Source organism: Bufo bufo, chromosome 2 (genome assembly GCF_905171765.1).
Source record: "Bufo bufo chromosome 2, aBufBuf1.1, whole genome shotgun sequence".
NCBI lineage: Eukaryota > Metazoa > Chordata > Amphibia > Anura > Bufonidae > Bufo > Bufo bufo.
Genome location: NC_053390.1, coordinates 694,840,418 through 694,861,869, shown reverse-complemented (window position 1 = coordinate 694,861,869; position 21,452 = coordinate 694,840,418).

Below are 21,452 nucleotides of genomic sequence, written 5' to 3'. Positions count from 1 at the left end.
GTCCGACAAGCACACACGGCTTTCACACACACAATGGAAAATAATATGGCCGACAAAAACTCACATTAAGATAAAAGTTAAAAAGTTACAACAAAAACACAATACTCTGTACTGCTCAGCAAACACATCACAATCTCACCATACAATCTCTGTACAATCAACTCAGATCCACCAAAAACTACACAACGGAAAAGCACGTACCTCAACAAACCCACTGTTTAGATACTGATGGCAATATCTGCCTGCTGTGGTGTTAAACTATAAACAGCCGACCTTACACACAAAGCCCTCTGTTGGATCTCCCACCATAGATGCTTTGTCCCAGCTGAGCACTGACCTTTATAATTGAGAAACCCCCCACAGCAGTTATGCAAACATGCAACAAGTATCTGGGCAGCTATTATTGGAAAAACATCAACCACATACACCAAAAGGTTCTTTTAAGTAGATTTCTTTCCCGATATCAGCAGATTGGAGTACACAGATTTAAATTCACAAATTTCTCAAAAATGAGAGTGAGGAAAAGGATTTTCTTACCTTATGCCGGCGTTTTTTGCTTTTTCAAAATTAAGCTGTGTCTCCTTTAAGCTCTGCTGATAACGGGGGGAAAAATTAGCTTTCTAACTGTGCTCGCCAACTGATGTTGCCATGTGCTTCTTTGTCTCGTTCTCACAACCGAAAACGACCGCCAGAAGTACAATCGGGAAATCCCTGGTGTAGTGTGCGTCGATGTGTGCGCAATTCCTCCAAAATAACATCACAGAGACGTTCTCAAGTAGGTTCCATTAATGTGCCTGCCTCCCAGCGGCTAGGTGTGGTTTATTTATACCAGAAGATGGGAGGTGGTCTTACAATCATGACCAATGAGGAGACAGGTTATGGTATGAAGTGATTGGCTGGCAAAGATGTGAATGATCGCGCAAACTTATGTTCGCGTGTTCACACACATATTCATGCCCTTTCCATTGCCGCGCTTATCCTCGTGAATGAAGAAACCCCCCGCTCGACGGTCCCCATCCCTCCCTCCTCAGCCGGCGCCATGACACTGGTATCCTGCATTAATACCAAGCCGGGCACAAATCAGCTACAGGTCGGGACGACCAGACCATCGTGCGAAAGTGTCTGCGCAGATGCGAACGCGAATGCGAACGAATTTTGCACATCTCCATAGGATAGATGGCGACCATACGGCGAACAATAATTTTTCCACAACAAAACTATAAGGGCCCTATAGGGTGGTGATATTGAGATATAATTGGTTAAATTATAGAGTTTTTAAGGGAAAGCCTGGCATAGAGAATGAGGGACCGGTCACTGGCCCAGTTGTTTCATACAGCTTGATGGCAAGTTTTGCATAGCAAAACCCTGCAAAAAACAACATATTTTTCAGTATGAACAACCAGCCAGTTGTTTTATTTTTGTAAAAAAATAAAAATCTAAAGTGCATAGGCTTATTGCCAGTACCTCAATACCAGACATTCTGCTGCAAACGGTGAGGAATTGCCACTTTTTTTTACTAAAAAACTGTTGCTATTTACTGTTTGTTATTGGGCATTTCTGTGCATTATACCCATGTTACTGAGCACATGTATATCTGAAAGATACCATTCAGTGTTATAGCAAATGCAATACTACAATAACGCCATTAATATGTCCGTGTTATTAAACGTCTTATATATGTTACTGCAATATACTGTTCAGTGTTATACCAAAAGCAATACTGCAATAATGCTTTCATTATACCTGTGTTAATGAACATGTCTATTACTCCAGGTTACCCTTTAGGCTGCAATAACTGTGTTATTGAATGTGTTGTATATTACTTTAAGATACTGTTTTCAGTATTATACCAAAAGCAATACTACACTGCTCAAAAAAATAAAGGGAACACAAAAATAACACATCCTAAATCTGAGTTAATTAAATATTCTTCTGAAATACTTTGTTCTTTACATAGTTGAATGTGCTGACAACAAAATCACACAAAAATATAAAAAATGGAAATCAAATTTTTCAACCCATGGAGGTCTGGATTTGGAGTCACACTCAAAATTAAAGTGGAAAAACACACTACAGGCTGATCCAACTTTGATGTAATGTCCTTAAAACAAGTCAAAATGAGGCTCAGTAGTGTGTGTGGCCTCCACGTGCCTGTATGACCTCCCTACAACGCCTGTGCATGCTCCTGATGAGGTGGAGGACGGTCTCCTGAGGGATCTCCTCCCAGACCTGGACTAAAGCATCTGCCAACTCCTGGACAGTCTGTGGTGCAACATGACGTTGTTGGATAGAGCGAGACATGATGTCCCAGATGTGCTCAATTGGATTCAGGTCTGGGGAACGGGCGGGCCAGTCCATAGCATCAATGCCTTCGTCTTGCAGGAACTGCTGACACACTCCAGCCACATGAGGTCTAGCATTGTCTTGCATTAGGAGGAACCCAGGGCCAACCGCACCAGCATATGGTCTCACAAGGGGTCTGAGGATCTCATCTCGGTACCTAATGGCAGTCAGGCTACCTCTGGCGAGCACATGGAGGGCTGTGCGGCCCTCCAAAGAAATGCCACCCCACACCATTACTGACCCAATGCCAAACCGGTCATGCTGGAGGATGTTGCAGGCAGCAGAACGCTCTTCACGGCATCTCCAGACTCTGTCACGTCTGTCACATGTGCTCAGTGTGAACCTGCTTTCATCTGTGAAGAGCACAGGGCGCCAGTGGCAAATTTGCCAATCTTGGTGTTCTCCGTCCTGCACGGTGTTGGGCTGTAAGCACAACCCGCACCTGTGGACGTCGGGCCCTCATATCACCCTCATGGAGTCTGTTTCTGACCGTTTGAGCAGACACATGCACATTTGTGGCCTGCTGGAGGTCATTTTGCAGGGCTCTGGCAGTGCTCCTCCTGTTCCTCCTTGCACAAAGGCGGAGGTAGCAGTCCTGCTGCTGGGTTGTTGCCCTCCTACGGCCTCCTCCACGTTTCCTGATGTACTGGCCTGTCTCCTGGTAGCGCCTCCATGCTCTGGACACTACGCTGACAGACACAGCAAACCTTCTTGCCACAGCTCGCATTGATGTGCCATCCTGGATAAGCTGCACTACCTGAGCCACTTGTGTGGGTTGTAGACTCCGTCTCATGCTACCACTAGAGTGAAAGCGCCGCCAGCATTCAAAAGTGACCAAAACATCAGCCAGGAAGCAACTGAGAAGTGGTCTGTGGTCACCACCTGCAGAACCACTCTTTTATTGGGGGTGTCTTGCTAATTGCCTATAATTTCCACCTGTTGTCTATCCCATTTGCACAACAGCATGTGAAATTGATTGTCATTCAGTGTTGCTTCCTAAGTGGACAGTTTGATTTCAAAGAAGTGTGATTGACTTGGAGTTACATTGTGTTGTTTAAGTGTTCCCTTAATTTTTTTGAGCAGTGTACAATGATAGCATTATTACACTCATTTTATTGAACGTGCTGTATATTACTGCAAGATATCATTTAGTATTACAGCAAATGCATTTTACTGCAAAAAATACCATTGCAAATTGTCAATACCAGTGTAGTACCCTAGGACGGGCACTACCATTCCTACACTTTGCTACTGTCTCTAATGGCTAGCAAATAATGTCATCTGTGTATTTGATTCCAGGTCCTTTGATATTGTGCCTCAATAACATTGCTATGTAACTGCGTGTCCGAGCTGACCTGCCAGTGCACCCCAAAACATGCTGAAGACAGAGAAAGATCAAATATTATCTAGAAGCAAGTTTATTCAAGTAAAACTGTTGAACTTTTTAAAGTCTGGACTTGGCTTATTCTCCACCAACTATTAACTACCCCCTTTCTTGCTGTGGAGCCTAACCCTGGGGAACGATGGTATCCAGGTAGGTGCACCGTGACACACAAAACTAATAAGGCTGCATCACCACTCGGCAGTTCCTAAAACCTGGGACACGATCGACCCTGGACTAGCTTTTGGACTGCCATGAGAAGGTGGGTCAGGTGGTGGTAATTTTAGTAGTGGCACTTGTAGTCACAGTGGTGGAAGTAGGGGCAGTAATAGCATCAGTGGGAAAGGATTTCGGAGGGGGCCAAGGAGCCCATGATGACATAGTCAGTCTGATAAACGTGGCAGGGAGGGTGAGGACTATGAGGATGATTGTAAGTTGGACAGGGCCTTGAAGCTAGATTAGGAGGCTGAGGAGGAGGAGGTGACATTAGAGGAGGAGGTCGGTTTGTGGACGCAGCAGCAATAAATAGCAGTAGCAATGTATGACCAGAACCTATCAAACAACTGCCAGGACCAGATCTGCTTCTATTCTGGTGCGCTTTTGAACTAGTGATGCCACTAATACTGTGGCAAAGGCTCAAAATGTTCCAAACCTAAGCCAAGCTTGGCTGCCACTAGCACTATGAGTATCTACTATCTGGCAGTGTTTTTTCCTTTGTGGTAGCCAGGCCACATCCACTTGCAGTACAGTGCCCTTGTCACCATCATCATCAGTTACTGCTTGTCCTGCTCAAACTACTTCCACTACTACTCTGCTCTGTTATCAGCCATCGATAATGGAATATGTGGTTAAGAAGAAACTCTATGCACCCAGTAATATGATGGTGTGCAAGCTTAACTCCCACCTAGCCAAGTTGCAATTCCTGGTGTGCCACTTAGTGGATGGATTCTGCTGCATTTAGGGAACTAATGGCATGCACTCAGCATCGCTAGAAGATACCTAGCCACCATTATTTCTTCAAAAAAGTTATCCCTGGCTTTTACTGTCACATGGCAGAGAACTTGGGTTGCTACTAGGTGGGAGGGTAGATCTGCGGACACGCTCATGGTGTCCGGAAGTTATGCGGTTCAAATGTGCGTTCCACCTGCCTAACACGTGACTCCAGCAAAGGCATGGAGAGCTTTGTGTGTTCTACGGAGGTAGGGGGAGACCTATGTTAGTAAAAAGGCAAAATATAACCAAAACTGTGTATTAATATTATAATAATTATAATGATTGTAATGAGAGCTGCCTTACTTTAGTAACCAAGCCGGTTGGTAGGGCTGCTTATGAGGGGGTCTATAACCTGTCATGCCCAAATACATTTATTTATATACACCTGAATAGGGGCGGATGGATAATGCACATAATTAAGAAGGTACTTGTAATAATTTATGAAATGATTTATTAAATGATCTGTATGTCCCTGTTGAAGGAAGGCTGTGGATAGAGAAGTGAGCGTAGGGGGAGGAGGGGGAAAAGGGGGGGGAGGAGGGGGAAGGCGGGAGGGGGGAAAGGGAAGGACTAGAGGGGGGGGGGGAATGTCTCACCCTTACTAGATGTAGGTTCAGCGAGTCTAGAAAAAGAAGTGAACAATATGTTAGTGACAGAAATTGACAGTATTCAACTTATACATTTATAAATAAATCACATTCACAGTTAAGGGCATGTGGTGACAAAGTTCCAAATTTATGGATCTAATAGGCTTCCCTTTGCTTCAAAAGTAAAGTCCAGTTGCCACCGCATCTAGGACAATCAATTTGTTCCAGTATTTGGAAACAAAATTTGGTGTTTCTTTTCGTTGAAGTGGTAAGGGGTAGGTAGCATGTCCCAGTCTAATTGTGGATTTATGTTTGCTGATCCTGTCACAAACATGTTGTGTGGTTTCGCCCACGTATGCCAAGCCACATGGGCATTTTAGCAAATAAACCACAAAGCTGGACAAGTGAAAAAACCTTTGATGTAATATGTCTGTCCAGTCCGTGGGTGAGTAACCTATTCACCCCTTATCACGCTGGAACATTGTGCTCAATGTAAGCAGAGAAATTTTCCCTTTTGTCAGCTTTTGGGGAATGTTTGCTTGGGGAGTTTGGTAAAACTTCCTATATCTGCTTTGACCAATTTGTCCCTAATATTTTGGGATTTCTTATAGCATGTGAGTGGTGGTTGGCTAAATTCTTCTATATTGGGATATGCTTTTGTCAAAATGGGCCAGTGTTTCCTAAGTGCCTGATGTATTTTGGGGATCAGGGGATGGTATGTTGTGACGCATGCTACTCTTTTGGACTCCTTTTTACAAGGTGTAGTTATTCCCCCTAGGCTACTTCTTGCGGAGTCAAGAAGAGATTTTGGATACCCCCTTGTCTGAAATTTGTGTGTCATCTCGTTCAGTCTCTCTTCATGTGTGTCATTATCCGAAACAATACGATTGACCCGTATGTACTGTGACTTGGGAAGGGAGTTCTTTGAGGCTCTGTTATAGTGAAGAAGGCTATTGCGGTCAGTGGGTTTGCTGAAAATGTCCAGTGTAATGTTACCCCTTGAGTCAAGTTTGACTACGGTATCAAGGAAGCAAATTTTCTCTTGGTTGGTAGGCATTGTAAAACATAATTCGGGGTAAATATGGTTGAGGTATTCTACAAACTTTTCTATGGTCGGAATGGGTCCCCTCCATATGCAAAAAATATTGTCAATGAATCGGAGCCAGATGGTGGAAAACTGGTGAAACAGGGGGTGTGTATATACATAGTCCTCCTCAAAGGCCATCATATAGGAGTTTGCATATGGGGGGGCCACATTCGATCCCATCGCGGTGCCGGAGTCACGTGTTATATTAGGCAGGTGGAACGCACATTTGAACTGCATAACTTCCGGACACCATGAGCGTGTCCGCAGATCTCCCTTCCCACCTAAACTGCCGGACGCCGAGACCGGAAGCACAAAACGCACAGGTGGAACGCCTGTTTGTGCCGCCCGCGCCACCTGACTTCCGGATCACGTGACCGACCCTACACTAAGCCGATACACTTTATAAGCAGGCGCGCGGTGGACGCACACTTAGTGATCCAGCGCCAACTCAGACCAGCAGACACATCATGGTAACTATCAGTTTGTACCCCTTGATGCTCAGGATTTACTATTTAAACCTGCATATTATCCTCTGATGTAAACTCAAACCCTGTGCAGTATTTTCTGTGTAAGCCTGCTAGTTAAATCTGGGACATTCCCCCAAATGTATGACATAGATTAATTTATGCTGGTTCCAAATCTAACTGCAAGATAATGTCACTTCAAATCCTGACTGTGTCATGATACTGGGTATTTTATAAATTCCCCCCTTCTTTTTACATTCGTTTTATCAAACCCGATTTGCTATCTCGTGCTATCTAAGTTAACTTTTCTATGCATATCCTGTTTAATCTATTTCATATCTAACATTCATGTACCCGGTCACTTATGGAACATATGTTATTGCTTTCTCTAGATAATAGACCGCTGAGGAAGGCCTTCACTGGCCAAAACGTCCGGTTGCTATTTCTCAAAAATGTGATTACTATAAAATTTCTATAATGGATGGAGCGGAGCCTGCCCCGGAGCTGTATGGCAGCATGAAGTGAAGCTCTGCTGTTAAAGTATCCCTCACAGCCTATTTAAGCGGCACTTAAATCACCAAAATGGTCAAGATCGGTGGTCCCAGACCCTCTGAGCCTCAAGGGCATGCCAAAGCTACGACAAGTGGCGAATCCATAGAGAATTTTATTTAAAAAGCCGCTCAGATGCATGTGGCTAAAGAAATCAAGATGGCGCCCGGAACGCCGAAAGCTGCAGGGAGTGCTCCGAAACATACAGCAGGAGTTGAGAAGGTAAAAGAGGTCTCCCCTGAGGCCGATTCCCTGCCCATCTCCAGATCATTCCTGAAGGATGCCCTATTAGAGGCCCTGGAGCCCCTCAGATCAGATCTCACCTCTATTAAAGAGGACATGCGCCATATTGGGAGGAGGGTTGAAGCACTGGAGGACAACCAAACTGCCATGGTAACACATCAGAACGCAGTCTCCTCCACACTGACCCTGCATCAAGCGCACATGAACTCCCTATACACGCTCCTGGAAGACCACGAAAACAGGAGCAGACGCAATAACTTGCGGTTCAGGGGCATACCTGAGTCTGTGGGCCCTGCTGAGATACCGGAGGCCGTTATGAATATCTGCCTGCAGCTACTTGGCCCTGACTCCTATCATGAAATCACTATTGAGAGGGCACACAGAGCCCTACGCCCCAAACCTCAGCCTGCGGAACCCCCAAGGGACATCATTTGCAAGTTTCTGCACTATCCGGTTAAGGATGCGATTCTTAATAAAGCGAGGAATTATCCACAACTAGCTCTGGAGGACTGCCCTATTACTATATTTCAAGATCTGGCCCAGTCCACACTGAAAAAAAGGAGAGCACTTAAACCGCTTACTGATTGGATGCACAGCAAAAAAATCTTATACAAATGGCTATTTCCCTTTGGGCTATCCTTTTTGTATGAAGGTCAGCGAATATCCATTTCTTCTTTCAATGATTTGCCCAAAGCATATGATATTCTGCAAATCAACCAACTACCCATTGAGAACTGAGACCATATTCAAAGCAATAATCCACTTCCAGACCTTCCTTCTGCTGATCCCTGGGAGACACCTCGTCCCGGCAAATCCCAAAGAACCAGAAGAGGACGTCACTCAACTCCAAGACGTTTTCCACTTCATGATTCCTGAATGACTCTAGCCCCATCTTAGGATCTGTTTCATGTCCTTCAAGGACTCCTGGAGTATTTATATCATCTAAGTATTACTTAGATAGTTTTCCCTGGTTTGGATCATAACCCTTTATAACCATATAAAATTTTTGAGTTATGTTATGGCGGTTAGGGTTATCTGTCTTTTACTAGTTGCTAAATATTATGAGGGTACTAGAATAAGTCACATTACAATGTGCACAATATCCCCCCTATCCTACTATTGGAGTAGTATTGCTCTAATGATAATGATCTACACACTCGATCAATATTACAAACTGTTCTCACTGTTATTTTTATTTTACTGTTGGTTTTATGACAGGTATCATAAGAAGTCAACCCTATTTTTCCAAAAGAAAAGGGGACGCTTTTGCAATCCGGTAACTCCGCCTTGGATGGTTAAGTACAACCAAAATGCACCTACACATCTTTTGCTAAAAACTTTCAGCAGTACACACTCAGTCATTTTAATATTAGATGGCTGACCTGTGCATTGCCACCTTCAATGTTAAGGGTTTTAATGCTCCATCAAAACGTAGTCAAATATTCTCCTTAGCTAAAAAAGAAAAATGTTCTGTCCTGATGCTTCAGGAGACACATTTTAAGTTTAATAAATATCCTGACCTATCTAGATCCATGTACCCACACTGGTGTCATTGTGGCTCAAATTCTGCAGCATCCAGAGGCGTGAGTGTGGGATTTCAGAGGGGTCTACCTTTCTCATATATTTCACATGTCCAAGATGTAGATGGCAGATATATATTGTTAAAGGGTAAAGTAACAAACCAGATTTATACCTTTGCAAACGTTTACGCCCCAAATGTCAATCAGATTTCATGGCTGATAGAAATACTTACCCTCTTAGAATCATATAGAGAGGGTGTGGTGGTGCTTGGAGGCGATCTGAATATAGCATTAAATCCTTCTTTGGATTCAACATCCAAAAAATCAGCACTATCCACCAGAGCACTGAGACACCTTAGGAATAAACTACATCAGGTCGCTGTCCATGACATATGGTGTCTTCTTAACCCCTCCAAGCAGGACTACACCTTCTTCTCCCACCCCCATAACTCGTATCAAAGGCTCGATTACATATTTGTGTCAAAAGAACATCTACATTTATGTAATTACGCCTTCATAGGTAATTTACTTTTATCTGACCATGCCCCAGTATTTATTAAAATACAAGCCCCTTCACTAGAACCCAAAGCATTTAGATGGCGTCTTAATGAACAGCTGATCTCCACAGAAGAGAACAAAACATATACCCAAAAACTTATTAAGGAATTTTTCTCCCTTAATTCCCTTCCTGGAACATCCCCCCACATATTATGGGACACCCACAAGGCCTACATGAGAGGCCAATTCATTAGTTTGGGCTCGAGAATCAAAAGAGAAAGAAAGAAAAAAGTAGAAGAACTCCTAGCCCAGATTCATAGATTAGAAACTGTACATAAAAGTTCTTTATTGGACTCCCATTTGAAGGAGCTGACAGAATTAAGGAATACACTAAAAAACTTGCTCAATACAGCCTCTGCTAAGTATTATCTCCATGCGCAATACAAATATTATGCACATGGGGATAAAGCTTCCAAGTTCATGATGCAACATATTAAGCAAAGGAAATCTCATAATTATATACACAAGATTAGAGTTTCTAGTGGGGAAGAAGTGTCTACCACCTCAGAAATAGCCAAACAATTTCAAAGGTTCTACTATTCCCTATATAATATAAAAGAAGAGGAAAAGGAAGCTGGTATCCTCCCTCTCCACCCCCCAAAAGAATCAGTAACCTCCTTTCTTAGTTCCCTTGCCTTACCGGTACTGTCGGAGTCGGAAGCCTAAACTCTACAAGCCCCTTTTACAATGTTGGAGCTTGAGACAGCGATTAAACAACTTCCTAACGGAAAAAGCCCTGGACCTGATGGTTACCCGGCATTATATTACCGCACTTTCCATAATATAATAGGTCCTTACCTTCTCTCTATATTTAATAGCTCCCTGTCTGGTGTCCCATTATCCACAGATATGACCAGAGCTCATATCACACTGATCCCGAAAGAAGGGAAAGATAGTTCCCAATGCTCTAATTACCACCCAATTTCCCTGTTAAATCTGGATCTGAAGTTATTAGCTAAGATGCTTGCTACCCGCTTGTCTTCCTTCCTGCCATCCCTAATCAAAGAGATCAAGTTGGCTTTGTCCGTGGTAGGGAGGGCAGAGATAATACCGCCAAGGTGTTAAATGCTATTTACCTTACAAAAAAGCTTAGACGACCTCTAGTCCTCCTTAGCACGGACGCAGAAAAGGCCTTCGACAGGGTTAGCTGGGAGTATATGAGAGAAGCCCTTAAAATAATTAATTTCCCTGACCAATATATTAACGCCATCTTTTCCCTGTATACCCATGCCTCAGCTTCTATCATCATAAATGACACTCTGTCCCCCTCCTTTAATATCAGGAATGGCACCAGACAGGGTTGCCACTTTCGCCTCTATTATTTGTTTTAGTAATAGAGACACTGTTGCAGGCTATTAGACTAGAGAAGGAGATAGTGGGTATAAAGATAGACCAACATGAGCATAAAGTAGCTGCTTTCGCAGACGATCTATTAATAATGAACACCAACCCAACCAAAGCCCTACCCTTGATAGATAAAATATTGGAGCAGTTCAGTTCTTACTCAAACTTCAAAATTAATATGAGCAAATCCCATATAATCAGTATAGACCTCCCAACCTCAACTAGGAACTCATTAAAGGCAAACTCCCCTTTTAATTGGGACACTCCATATATTACATATCTAGGAGTCAAGATTGGCTCAGACCCGTCCACCCATTTTAGATTGAACTACACTCCTCTCCTTCAGTCTATCGCTGATCAATTAGTTGGGTTAAAGAATCCGATGTTATCATGGTTTGGTAGGAAGAATATTGTAACCTCATTGGTCTTACCAAGATTGACATACCTGCAACAAGTACTACCGATCCCAGTCCCAAAAACATACTACACTAAACTTAAACAACAAGAGGGCTCGATTAGCTCGTTCTGTTCTCTGTAGACCAAAGGCCAATGGGGGAATAGGATTACCTGACCCAGAATTATATGGGAAAGCCGTAATGCTTTCTAGACTAGTGGACTGGATGACATATCCACCTTGGGGCTCCATGGAACAGAGTGACCTTGGATCGTTTCCTTCAGGTCTCCTGGTGGGAGCAAAGAATTTTCCAACCCAAGATAGATCCCTTAATCCAATTGTTAAATCGACAATTGGAACATGGAACTGGTTTCAACAATCACAGCATGCCATACCATTACCCTCACCATTGATACAAGTAAAAGACATAATAGCCTATGCCCCACCCAACTTGAGAGAATGTCTACCTCACTCAGTTCGGAACTCTACACTACCAATCTGCTCACTTTCTTGATGATAATGGCTTAGTGTTGAAAAGTGAAAATATTTTAAATGTCTTCCCGGAATGCAAACATTTCCCTTACTTACTGTCTTTTTTATATTAAAGAATATCTCTATGAATGACTTACTACGTCCATTGACCTGGTTTGAAAGTATAATAAATGACCAATCTAAGCACAGTAAGATAATCTCCCAAATTTATAGGAAATTAAATACCCCAGTGTCAATGACTAAACCAGCATTTATAGGGCTATGGGAGCGAGACCTGGAAATTGGCTTCTCTCAAGCGGAGGCTTCAAAACTTTTACTACTACCTCATAAAACCTCTAGGTGCGTTCGCACACAAGAAAATGGGTACAAAATTTTAACAAGGTGATATAGGACTCCAGATATCACTTGCCGTTATAATCCAAACAATATTGATACGTGCTGGCAGTGTAATAAAGATAGAGGATCTTTCCTCCATATATGGTGGGAATGTCCATCACTTCAAGATTGGTGGAAGGAAATCTTTGCCAAAGCTAACATGATATGTAGAACGAATATCCCAGTATCCCCTCAATTAGCACTATTAGGTTTACCCCCATCCTCATCTAAATTAACACCAACTAAAGTATTCCATACTATGTTGAGCGCAGCACGCTTACTAATACCTAAATTTTGGCTTTCTGAAGAGATACCTTCCTCCTTTCAATGGATAGGGAAGATTGATCAGTTATGTAGGTTTGAGGAGATTGCGGCCTTGGAAAACCGTAGAATACAACTGTATAGGAAACAATGGAAAGAATGGTTCACTTACAGAAACATAAACACTTCACTCTCCAAGCCTCCTTCTGTCCTACCTGACTAAGTCTGTTTATTATATTAGGTCTCTAACATAACCCTTACAGATATACCAGATGTAAATGAGATTTGTATTGTCTATTGTACTACCCATCCAATGGCATTGATGTAAAACAATGCCTGTTAAACCACTTGTTACTAGGGATGAGCGAACCCGAACTGCATAGTAACATTTTCGTAAAAGTCCGGGTTCGGTTTCGGTGTTCGGCGCTTTATTGGCGCTTTTTGAAAGGCTGCAAAGCAGCCAATCAACAAGCGTCATACTACTTGCCCCAAGAGGCCATCACAGCCTTGCCTACTATTGGCATGGCTGTGATTGGCCAGTGCAGCATGTGACCCAGCCTCTATATAAGCTTGGATCACGTAGCGCTGCACGTCACTCTGCTGATACAAGCGTAGGGAGAGGTTGCTGCTGCGACGTTAGGGCGAGATTAGGCAGATTAACTCCTCCAAAAGACTTAATTCAGTGATCGATCTCCAGCTGTGGATCATTGAAGTGCTGATATTAAATTGCTCACTTTTTTTAGACTGCCCAGAGCGTTTTTATATCACTTTTTTCTGGGGTGATCTGCGGCCATTCTGTGGCTTGTGGTGCGCCAGCACAAGCTACCACCAAGGGCATTTAACCATCAATAGTGTGGTTATTTTTTGCTATATCCTACATCAGGTGCAGGCTGAGCCTGTGTCACCCAAGTGCATTTAACCATCAATAGTGTGGTTATTTTTTGCTATATCCTACATCAGGGTCAAGCTTTCATCAAGTGCATTTAACCATCAATAGTGTGGTTATTTTTTGGCCATATACTACATCAGGTGCAGGCTGAGCCTGTGTCACCCAAGTGCATTTAACCATCAATAGTGTGGTTATTTTTTGGCCATATACTACATCAGGGGCAAGTTGAGCCTGTCACCCAGCGCGTAAAAAATAGGCCTGACATTTCTATTCCTCCAAATCAGTACAGTTTTAGCTGGTCAAGTTATATTTAGTGACCGTAAAAGCACAGTTTTTGTTCTGGGTTGAAAAACTATTCCCAAATTTGCCATTCTCAAAATTAGTAGTTTCTGCTATATCAGGCCTACTTTAAATCTATCCCAAAAAGGATATCTTAGATTAAAGGTGCTGATAGTGTCATTCTGAAAAACTTAACACACAGGCTACCGTGCAGATACAAGTCTAATTCTGTGATTAAAGGTATATCTGTCACACAGCGCGTAAAAAATAGGCCTCACATTAATATTCAACCAAATCTGTACTGTTTTAGCTGGTCAAATTATTTGTAGTGACCGTAAAAGCACAGTTTTTGTTCTGGGTTGAAAAACTATTCCCAAATTTGCCATTCTCAAAATTAGTAGTTTCTGCTATATCAGGCCTACTTTAAATCTATCCCAAAAAGGATATCTTAGATTCAAGGTGCTGATAGTGTCATTCTGAAAAACTTAACACACACGCTACAGTGCAGATACAAGTCAAATTCTGTGATTAAAGGTATATCTGTCACACAGCGCGTAAAAAATAGGCCTCACATTTATATTCAACCAAATCTGTCATTACTTGTGTGCCTGTATTAGTGTAATACGGTACCTAAATAGATAGCCAGACAGTGTTAGGTGTCTGTAAAAAAAGGCCTGAATTTTAATTCAATACATTGGCCCGAATAATATTTTTCTTATTGTGGTGAACGGTAACAATGAGGAAAACAACAAGTAAGGGACGCGGACGTGGACATGGTCGTGGTGGTGTTAGTGGACCCTCTGGTGCTGGGAGAGGACGTGGCCGTTCTGCCACAGCCACACGTCCTAGTGTACCAACTACCTCAGGTCCCAGTAGCCGCCAGAAATTACAGGGATATTTGGTGGGGCCCAATGCCGTTCTAAGGATGGTAAGGCCTGAGCAGGTACAGGCATTAGTCAATTGGGTGGCCGACAGTGCATCCAGCACGTTCACATTATCTCCCACCCAGTCTTCTGCAAAAAGCGCACAGATGGCGCATGAAAACCAAGCCCATCAGTCTGTCACATCACCCCCATGCATATCAGGGAAACTGTCTGAGCCTCAAGTTATGCAGCAGTCTCTTATACTGTTTCAAGACTCTGCTGCCAGGGTTTCCCAAGGGCATCCACCTAGCCCTTCCCCAGGGGTGGAAGAGATAGAATGCACTAACGCACAACCACTTATGTTTCCTGATGATGAGGACATGGGAATACCACCTCAGCACGTCTCTGATGATGACGAAACAAAGGTGCCAACTGCTGCGTCTTTCTGCAGTGTGCAGACTGAACAGGAGGTCAGGGATCAAGACTGGGTGGAAGACGATGCAGGGGACGATGAGGTCCTAGACCCCACATGGAATGAAGGTCGTGCCACTGACTTTCACAGTTCGGAGGAAGACGCAGTGGTGAGACCGAGCCAACAGCGTAGCAAAAGACAAAGAGGGAGCAGTGGGCAAAATCAGAACACCCGCCGCCAGGAGACTCCGCCTGCTACTGACCGCCGCCATCTGGGACCGAGCACCCCAAAGGCAGCTTCAAGGAGTTCCCTGGCATGGCACTTCTTTAAACAATGTGCTGACGACAAGACCCGAGTGGTTTGCACGCTGTGCCATCAGAGCCTGAAGCGAGGCATTAACGTTCTGAACCTTAGCACAACCTGCATGACCAGGCACCTGCATTCAAAGCATGAACTGCAGTGAAGTAAACACCTTAAAAACAAAGAAGTCACTCAGGCTCCCCCTGCTACCTCTTCTGCTGCTGCCGCCTCGGCCTCTTCTGCTGCTGCCGCCGCCTCGGCCTCTTCCTCCGCCTCTGGAGGAACGTTGGCACCTGAAGCCCAGCAAACATGGGATGTACCACCAACACCACCACCTGCGTCACCAAGCATCTCAACCATGTCACACGGCAGCGTTCAGCTCTCCATCTCACAAACATTTGAGAGAAAGCGTAAATTCCCACCTAGCCACCCTCGATCCCTGGCCCTGAATGCCAGCATTTCTAAACTACTGGCCCTGGCCCATTTAGGCTGGTGGACACAGACAGCTTCAAACAGCTCATGTCGCTTGCTGTCCCACAGTATGTTGTTCCCAGCCGCCACTACTTCTCCAAGAGAGCCGTGCCTTCCCTGCACAACCAAGTGTCCGATAAAATCAAGTGTGCACTGCGCAACGCCATCTGTGGCAAGGTCCACCTAACCACAGATATGTGGACCAGTAAGCACGGCCAGGGACGCTATATCTCCCTAACTGCACACTGGGTAAATGTAGTGGCGGCTGGGCCCCAGGCGGAGAGCTGTTTGGCGCACGTCCTTCCGCCGCCAAGGATCGCAGGGCAACATTCTTTGCATCCTGTCTCCTCCTCCTCCTACTCAGCTTCCTCCTCCTCTTCTTCCACCTGCTTATCCAGTCAGCCACACACCTTCACCACCAACTTCAGCACAGCCCGGGGTAAACGTCAGCAGGCCATTCTGAAACTCATATGTTTGGGGGACAGGCCCCACACCGCACAGGAGTTGTGGCGGGGTATAGAACAACAGACCGACGAGTGGTTGCTGCTGGTGAGCCTCAAGCCCGGCCTGGTGGTGTGCGATAATGGGCGAAATCTCGTTGCAGCTCTGGGACTAGCCGGTTTGACGCACATCCCTTGCTTGGCGCATGTGCTGAATTTGGTGGTGCAGAAGTTCATTCGCAACTACCCCGACATGTCAGAGCTGCTGCATAAAGTGCGGGCCGTCTGTTCGCGCTTCCGGCGTTCACACCCTGCTGCTGCACGCCTGTCTGCGCTACAGCGTAACTTAGGCCTTCCCGCTCACCGCCTCATATGCCATGTGCCCACCAGGTGGAACTCCACCTTGCACATTCTGGACAGACTGTGCGAGCAGCAGCAGGCCATAGTGGAGTTTCAGCTGCAGCACGCACGGGTCAGTCGCACTGCGGAACAGCACCACTTCACCACCAATGACTGGGCCTCCATGCGAGACCTGTGTGCCCTGTTGCGCTGTTTCGAGTACTCCACCAACATGGCCAGTGGCGATGACGTCGTTATCAGCGTTACAATACCACTTCTCCTTGAGAAAACACTTAGGGCGATGATGGAAGAGGAGGTGGCCCAGGAGGAAGAGGAGGAAGAGGGGTCATTTTTAGCACTTTCAGGCCAGTCTCTTCGAAGTGACTCAGAGGGAGGTTTTTTGCAACACCAGAGGCCAGGTACAAATGTGGCCAGACAGGGCCCACTACTGGAGGACGAGGAGGACGAGGATGAGTAGGAGGTGGAGGAGGATGAGTATGAAGCATGTTCACAGCGGGGTGGCACCCAAAGCAGCTCGGGCCCATCACTGGTGCGTGGCTGGGGGGGAAACACAGGACGATGACGATACGCCTCCCACAGAGGACAGCTTGTCCTTACCTCTTGGCAGCCTGGCACATATGAGCGACTACATGCTGCAGTGCCTGCGCAACGACAGCAGAGTTGCCCACATTTTAACGTGTGCGGACTACTGGGTTGCCATCCTGCTGGATCCCTGGTACAAAGACAATGTGCCCACCTTACTTCCTACACTGGAGCGTGATAGGAAGATGCGTGAGTACAAGCGCACGTTGGTAGACGCGCTACTGAGAGCATTCCCAAATGTCACAGGGGAACCAGTGGAAGCCCAAGGCGAAGGCAGAGGAGGAGCAAGAGGTCGCCAACGCAGCTGTGTCACGGCCAGCTCCTCTGAGGGCAGGGTTAGCATGGCAGAGATGTGGAAAAGTTTTGTCACCACGCCACAGCTAACTGCACCACCACCTGATACGGAACGTGTTAGCAGGAGGCAACATTTCACTAACATGGTGGAACAGTACCTGTGCACACCCCTCCACGTACTGACTGATGGTTTGGATCCATTCAACTTCTGGGTCTCCAAATTGTCCACGTGGCCAGAGCTAGCCTTTTATGCCTTGGAGGTGCTGGCCTGCCCGGCGGCCAGCGTTTTGTCTGAACGTGTATTCAGCACGGCAGGGGGCGTCATTACAGACAAACGCAGCCGTCTGTCTACAGCCAATGTGGACAAGCTGACGTTCATAAAAATGAACCAGGCATGGATCCCACAGGACCTGTCCATCCCTTGTGCAGATTAGACATTAACTACCTCCCCTTAACAATATATTATTGTACTCCAGGGCACTTCCTCATTCAATCCTATTTTTATTTTCATTTTATTATTATATTGCGGTGCAACCCAAAGTTGAATGAACCTCTCCTCTGTCTGGGTGCCGGGGCCTAAATGTGTGACAGTGGCCTGTTCCAGTGGTGGGTGACGTGAAGCCTGATTCTCTGCTATGACATGAAGACTGATTCTGTGCTGACATGAAGCCAGATTCTCTGTTACACGACCTCTATCCTCTGCCTGGGTGCCTGGGCCTAAATATGTGACAGTGGCCTGTTCCAGTGGTGGGTGACGTGAAGCCTAATTCTCTGCAATGACATGAAGACTGATTCTCTGCTGACATGAAGCCTGAATCTCTGTTATGGGACCTCTCTCCTCTGCCTGGGTGCCTGGGCCTAAATATGTGACAGTGGCCTGTTCCAGTGGTGGGTGACGTGAAGCCTGATTCTCTGCTATGACATGAAGACTGATTCTCTGCTGACATGAAGCCTGAATCTCTGTTATGGGACCTCTCTCCTCTGCCTGGGTGCCTGGGCCTAAATATGTGACAGTGGCCTGTTCCAGTGGTGGGTGACGTGAAGCCTGATTCTCTGCTATGACATGAAGACTGATTCTCTGCTGACATGAAGCCTGAATCTCTGTTATGGGACCTCTCTCCTCTACCTGGGTGCCTGGGCCTAAATATGTGACAGTGGCCTGTTCCAGTGCTGGGTGACGTGAAGCCTGATTCTCTGCTATGACATGAAGACTGATTCTGTGCTGACATGAAGCCAGATTTTCTGTTACGGGACCTCTCTCCTCTGTCTGGGTGCCTGGGCCTAAATATGTGACAATGGCCTGTTCCAGTGGTGGGTGACGTGAAGCCTAATTCTCTGCTATGACATGAAGACTGATTCTCTGCTGACATGAAGCCTGAATCTCTGTTATGGGACCTCTCTCCTCTGCCTGGGTGCCTGGGCCTAAATATGTGACAGTGGCCTGTTCCAGTGGTGGGTGACGTGAAGCCTGATTCTCTGCTATGACATGAAGACTGATTCTCTGCTGACATGAAGCCTGAATCTCTGTTATGGGACCTCTCTCCTCTGCCTGGGTGCCTGGGCCTAAATATGTGACAGTGGCCTGTTCCAGTGGTGGGTGACGTGAAGCCTGATTCTCTGCTATGACATGAAGACTGATTCTCTGCTGACATGAAGCCTGAATCTCTGTTATGGGACCTCTCTCCTCTGCCTGGGTGCCTGGGCCTAAATATGTGACAGTGGCCTGTTCCAGTGCTGGGTGACGTGAAGCCTGATTCTCTGCTATGACATGAAGACTGATTCTGTGCTAACATGAAGCCAGATTTTCTGTTACGGGACCTCTCTCCTCTGTCTGGGTGCCTGGGCCTAAATATGTGACAGTGGCCTGTTCCAGTGGTGGGTGACGTGAAGCCTGATTCTCTGCTATGACATGAAGACTGATTCTCTGCTGACATGAAGCCTGAATCTCTGTTATGGGACCTCTCTCCTCTGCCTGGGTGCCTGGGCCTAAATATGTGACAGTGGCCTGTTCCAGTGGTGGGTGACGTGAAGCCTGATTCTCTGCTATGACATGAAGACTGATTCTCTGCTGACATGAAGCCTGAATCTCTGTTATGGGACCTCTCTCCTCTGCCTGGGTGCCTGGGCCTAAATATGTGACAGTGGCCTGTTCCAGTGGTGGGTGACGTGAAGCCTGATTCTCTGCTATGACATGAAGACTGATTCTCTGCTGACATGAAGCCTGAATCTCTGTTATGGGACCTCTCTCCTCTGCCTGGGTGCCTGGGCCTAAATATGTGACAGTGGCCTGTTCCAGTGGTGGGTGACGTGAAGCCTGATTCTCTGCTATGACATGAAGACTGATTCTGTGCTAACATGAAGCCAGATTTTCTGTTACGGGACCTCTCTCCTCTGTCTGGGTGCCTGGGCCTAAATATGTGACAGTGGCCTGTTCCAGTGGTGGGTGACATGAAGCCTGATTCTCTGCTATGACATGAAGACTGATTCTCTGCTGACATGAAGCCTGAATCTCTGTTATGGGACCTCTCTCCTCTGCCTGGGTGCCTGGGCCTAAATATGTGACAGTGGCCTGTTCCAGTGGTGGGTGACGTGAAGCCTGATTCTCTGCTATGACATGAAGACTGATTCTCTGCTGACATGAAGCCTGAATCTCTGTTATGGGACCTCTCTCCTCTGCCTGGGTGCCTGGGCCTAAATATGTGACAGTGGCCTGTTCCAGTGGTGGGTGACGTGAAGCCTGATTCTCTGCTATGACATGCAGACTGATTCTCTGCTGACATGAAGCCGGATTCTCTGTTACGGGACCTCTCTCCTCTGCCTGGGTCCTGGGCCTAAATATCTGACAATGGACTGTTCCAGTGTTGGGTGACGTAAAGCCTGATTCTCTGCTATGACATGCAGACTGATTCTCTGCTGACATGAAGCCAGATTCTCTGTTACGGGACCTCTCTCCTCTGCCTGGGTGCCGGGGCCTAAATATATGACAATGGACTGTTACAGTGGTGGGTGACGTGAAGCCTGATTCTCTGCTATGGCATGAAGACTGATTCTCTGCTGACGTGAAGCCAGATTCTCTGCTATGGGACCTCTCTCCAATTGATATTGGTTTATTTTTATATATTTTATTTTTATTTTAATTCATTTCCCTATCCACATTTGTTTGCAGGGGATTTACCTACATGTTGCTGCCTTTTGCAGCCCTCTAGCTCTTTCCTGGGCTGTTTTACAGCCTTTTTAGTGCCGAAAAGTTCGGGTCCCCATTGACTTCAATGGGGTTCGGGTTCGGGACGAAGTTCGGGTCGGGTTCGGATCCCGAACCCGAACATTTCCGGGAAGTTCGGCCGAACTTCTCGAACCCGAACATCCAGGTGTTCGCTCAACTCTACTTGTTACCTTATGTTACTCATATGTCTTCATTTAATACCAGTATGTGATTCAACATACTTAATCATATGTAATGATTCTTATTTTCAATAAAATTATTTGAAAAAATAAAAAATAAAAATAAAATTCCTATAATGGAACTGGATGTAATATAAATAAATAACTATTTGCAGACAAAAGAGACTGTGTGCCGCAATTTTCTACTCTTTTACTACTACCTACAAGTCCTTGAGGGCACCTGCAGCAAAGGGGCGCGGTGCTTCACCTATACAACAATGATACATTTGTAATTTTCCAAATTTGAATTTCTCTTCTTTTAAGGCAGATAGTGATACCTCACAAAATAGTTATTACTTTACAGTTCCCATATGTCTACTTTATGTTGGCATCATTTTGAAAATTAAATTTTACTTTTTTTAGGACATTAGACGGCTTACAATTTTAGAAGCAATTCTTTCATTTTTTAAGAAAATTTCCAAAACCCACTTTTTTAAGGACCAGTTCAGATATGAAGTCACTTTGTGGGCCTTATATAGTAGAAACCATCCAAAAATGACACCATTTTAGAAACTACACCCCTCAAGTGA